A 5,115-nucleotide genomic window follows, 5' to 3' on the forward strand; every position below is an offset into this window, starting at 1 on the left:
TTAGATACATGATAAAAATGGGGAGGTATTGGAAAGGAACTTCTGGAATAGCAGAGTGCAGAGCTAGCAGAGTCCTTTTCTCAAAAATCAATGATAGAACTGAATGAAGCTTTCAAGAACATCCATTTAAGGACTCCAGAAATTGACCAGAGGCATACAACAAATTCAGAAACATTTATTCAAGAAAAACAACTAAATCTTAAGTAATAGTGGCATTTTAGCTCTTCAGCTCAATTGGCATATAGAGTGTCTACTAGAGTAGGGTAACGTGTAAGAACTACTTGAGGGGGCTGACCTGATTTGGAGCAGGTGCATGCGAACTGTGAACAGTAGCAATCTCGGTGGCAATCAGAAAATTCCAGCTTCGGGGCACCTGGGTGGCTCAGTCGTTAAGCGTCTGCTTTCGGCTCAGGGCGTGGTCCCGGGGTCCTGGGATCGAGCCCCACATCAGGCTCCTCCACTGGGATCCTGCTTCTTCCTCTCCCACTCCCCCTGCCTGTGTTCCCTCTCTCGCTGGCTATCTCTCTAAAAAAAAAAAAAAAAAAAAAAAAAAAAAAAAAAATTCCAGCTTCACAGCTAGCTTGAGGTTGTCATTGAGTTGGGTGGGGTAAGCAACAGACCAGCACACTGGCTAGAAATTCAATAGGGAGATCTGGGTAAACGAGGTAGCAATAGTGAGACTTGATAAGCTCTCAATATCCCTGGTGGTTTTGAAGAATGCATGCCAGTAAAAGGCTGTGCACATTCCCAAGAGAGACGAGAAAGGGTCTCGTTATTGTGCTGGCCCCTGGCTCAGTGTGAGGCCTAGAGAATGCTCAGGGGAGACATCCAAAAACCCAGCAGAAAGCAAAAGCAACAAAAACTGACTGAACTTTGAAAGTAATTTCTATCTCTTTATGAACTTTTAAAAATGTGATCAGTCATTGTTGTCATGCCTTCCTATAATTTTTTTCCAACTTTGTCAAGGCATAACTGGCAAATAAAAATTGTACAAAGTATGTTTTCTGATCCAGCGCTGTTAAATTAAAAATCAACAACTGAAAGAAATTTTGGAAGTGTAGGAATCTATGGAAAATTAAAAAAGAAACACATCTAGGTGTTCAAAACGGAGGCATGGGCTGCAGGAAGATGGCAGCTCCCCCAAGACGTCATTGCTTGCACCAAGCAAAGCTGTGACGTGGTGACATTTCTGATGGCGCTACGAAGGCAACTGGTGAACTTTCTTGTACAACTTCTATGGAGTGTGACATGCACGGGGTGAATGGGTCCTCGCTGTTTGGCCCCACAGGCCTGGGGGGCGAGGAGTTGCTATCTGGCCTGCAGAGCTGCAGTCTGTGCCTGCCGCCCGAGAGGTGTCAATGCACACAGGGCCACACTGTGCTCACTGACTCTGTGCATGTAGCATGGGACACATCATGGTCCCTCAGGTCTGTGGTCTAATCCAGAGTCACAAATAACGTGGTTTGGGAAGCTCCCTTCCTAGTTGGGATTGAAGGTTTGTTCAAAGGCAGCACTTGCAACTTTTTATTCTGTACTTCCTATGGGATTGCCATTGGTTTCCATTTGTATTCTACCCTTGCTGCCCTGGCTGCCTTCAGAGGTCACTTCTGTCCTTCCGGTGACAAAATGGTGTGCTATCTCTTAAAAACAAAAGCTACAGCAAATGCATCTGAGATGGATATTCACAACTTCTTTCTACCAGAAAAGATTGCAGAGCCTGAAAGAGAAGATAATATTAACGCCTACTCGCTTAAATTCATGGATGAAGATTCTGAAGGAAGTAACTCCTGACCAGCCCAAGCCAGAAAACTGATCCAGAATCAAGGCTTAAGTATCATGGTCAGGACTTATCACTATCTTCAACAACAGGTGCTGTTTGATCAATTCTCAAGAAAGATTGGCTTCAAGAATGGATGAGAAATGTGGTTTATTATGATTACCTCTAGGCTGATTTCCTAAATGGTTTATGAAGCTGTTTCTAGAAGATGAGAAACTAAGGAGCCTTCTGTCCAGGTTTTGTAGCTGTTTGTCTTAAGAACTTATTTTAGCTTGTCATTTTCATAAGTACTTATTTCTGAAAACATCTTTTACTGCAAATTTAGGTTAAGAGGCCATGTCCTGTGAATGCTCTGATATAACGATGCATAGTTTGTTATGAAAATAAAGTTGTATTTAATGTTGAAAAAAAAAAGAAACATCTGAATACCCATGGGTCAAAGAAGAAATCACAAGGGAAATTAGGAAATAATCTGAATTGATTAAAATCGGAAACACTATTACGGTATAGTTAAAACAGTATTCAGAGGAAATTTTATAATGTTGAACACCTGTATTAGTAAAGAAGAAAGATCACAAAAAATAACTTAAAGGACTAGAAAAAGAAGAGAGCCAACTAAATCCAAAGCAAGTTCATGGAAGGAAATAAAACATCTATCAAAAAAATGGAAAACGTAAAAAACAATAGAAGAAATCAATGAAACCAAAGTTGGTTCTTTCATAAGATAAAATTTTTAAAAATTGATGAACCTTTATCAACATTGAGCAACCAAAAAGAAGATGCAAGGAAGTCAGGAATAAAAGAAGGGACATCACTACTATCCTCACAGAAATGAAAAGGTTTAAAAGAAAATCATATGAACAACAACTTTATACTAATAGATTAGAAAACTTAGATAACATAATCAAATTCTTAGACACAAACTACCAAAAATCACATATGAAAAAACAGAAAATTTGAATAATACCAAAAGTATTCCCACGAAGAAAAGTCCAGGTTCAGATGGCTTCACAGATGAATTTTATGAAATATATAAAGAATAAATAATACCAATCATTCTGAAGCTTTTCCAGAAAATAAAGGGGGAAGGAATACTTTCCAACTCATTCTATGAAATGAGAATTATTCTGATATCAAAGCCGGACAAAGATAGTACAAGAAAAAAACTATGAACCATCATACTTTGTGAATGTAGATGCAAAAATTCTTAAGAAAATATTAGCAAACTGAATACAGCAATGTATATAAAGGATCATATACCATGACCAAGTGGAATTTTTTCCAGAAATGCAAGGCAGATTTCACACCCCAAAATCAATTTTAGTGTAATTTACCATATCAATACAATCATTTCAATAGGTGCAGAAAAAGAATTAGACAAATTTGAATATCCATTCATGATAAAAACTCTTAGTGAACTAGGAATAGAGGGGAACTTTGTTAATCTGATAAAGAGCATTTATAAAAAGTTTACAGCTAACATCACACTTAATAATGAAAGTCTGAGTGCATTTCTTCTAAGATCAGGAACAAGGCAAGCATGTCTGCTCTCACTCCTTTTATAATTATAATGGATATTCTATCCAGTAAAGTCAGACAGAAAAAAAATGCATAAAAGGCATCTGGATTGGAAAAAATGAAGTAAAACTTTCTTTATTCAGAATGATACGATCCTATATGTTGAAAATGCTATGAATACACAAAGAAACCTGTTACATGATAAGGTGGAGTTGGTCAATTAGGACAATTAGACAAACTGAAAGTAACAAATCTTTACTAACTGTGAACTAGCAAGCAAGAGGCAAAATGAGGCACTTGCTCTCAGTGTTCCATTTTTCTTCTTGGACTGGCCCTGGACAAGGGTGAGATGGATGCAGTACAAATGGATGCTGCTTCTTTATGGATGACTCAGGGGAAAGGGGAAAAGGAGAAGATAAAGGGCTAGGAGTGGAAAAGTACTATGTCAAAGTGGTGCAAAATGCCCCAGCCAAGGCCCCTGAGAAGGAGGTCTTAGAAGAGGTACAGGGAAAGTGAATTGCCTCATTCTAGGCCTCCAATAAGGACATTTCTGAATGGAAGTACCTTGGTTAGGAACACAGATATGCATACGAGCATGGCTGGCTCAGATTGAGACATTGAGTTTTTGACTGCAGGATTGAGAAAACTACAATGCACTGACTGTATACCAAGTCTGGAATGAGAAGGGAAGCTACCCTCCCTGAGGCCTGTCAGACAAAGTCTGTAATTATTTATGGTTAGGACTGAAAGAGCACACACAGGATTTTGACCTGCAGTCAGAATCCTCAGAACTCCAACTAAGAAATGAGTTCAGCCAGGTTATTTGATACAAGATCAATAAACAAAACGCAATTGTATTTCTATGTAGCAGTAATGAATCATCCATAAATGAAACTAAAGAAATAATTACATTAAAAATAACATTAAGAGGGGCACCTGGGTGGCTCAGTTGTTAAGTGTCTGCCTTCGGCTCAGGGCGTGATCCCAGAGTCCTGGGATTGAGCCCCACATCAGACTCCTCTGCTGGGAGCCTGCTTCTTTCTCTCCCACTCCCCCTGCTTGTGTTCCCTCTTTCACTGGCTGTCTCTCTCTGTCAAATAAATAAATAAAATCTTTTAAAAAAATGAAAAAAAAAAACAAGAATAAAACACTGAGGGATAAATTTTTAAAAAGTGCAGATGTGTACACTAAAAGCAATGAAACATAGCTGAGAAAATTATAAAGATTCAAATAAATCATGAGATATCCCATGTTCATGGATTGGAAGACTCAATAATGTTAAGATGGCAATTACCCCTATATTGGCATACACATTCAGTGCAAAAGCTATCAATATCCCAGCAGGCCCTTTTTTGCAGGAATTTGTACAAAATGCAAAGACACAGAATAGCCAAAAAAGTTTTGAAAGAGAACAAATTTGGAGAACTTATGCTTCCCAATTTCAAAATGTACTACAGAGTTCAGTAATCAAAATGGTGTGGCACTGACATAAGGATAAACCTATCAGTGGAACAGATTGAAAGTCCAGAAATAAACCCTTACATTTATGGTCAAATGATTTTTGACAAAGGTACTAAGCCAATTTAGTGGAGGAAAGGATAGTCTTTTCAACAGATGACTGCGAAGCAATTGGATATCTACATGCAAAAAAGATGAATTTAGAATCTTACCTCCCACCATGTAAAAAAAAATAAACTCAAACTGGATCATAGATTTAAATGTAAGAATAAAATTATAAAACCATTAATGAAAACATAGAATAGCTTTGTGATCTTGGGTTTGGCAGTGAGTTTTCAGATATAGCACCAAAGCATAAAAGA

General features: G+C 38.1%; 1 pseudogene; it reads left to right on the forward strand.

Annotated features, from left to right (window-relative positions):
* The first annotated feature begins 563 nt into the window (after positions 1-563).
* On the forward strand, positions 564-1,813 carry LOC103665377 (annotated as a pseudogene).
* The last annotated feature ends 3,302 nt before the right edge of the window (positions 1,814-5,115 follow it).

The sequence above is a fragment of the Ursus maritimus genome, unplaced genomic scaffold (genome assembly GCF_017311325.1).
Source record: "Ursus maritimus isolate PB19 unplaced genomic scaffold, ASM1731132v1 scaffold_8, whole genome shotgun sequence".
In the NCBI taxonomy this organism is placed as follows: Eukaryota; Metazoa; Chordata; class Mammalia; order Carnivora; family Ursidae; genus Ursus; species Ursus maritimus.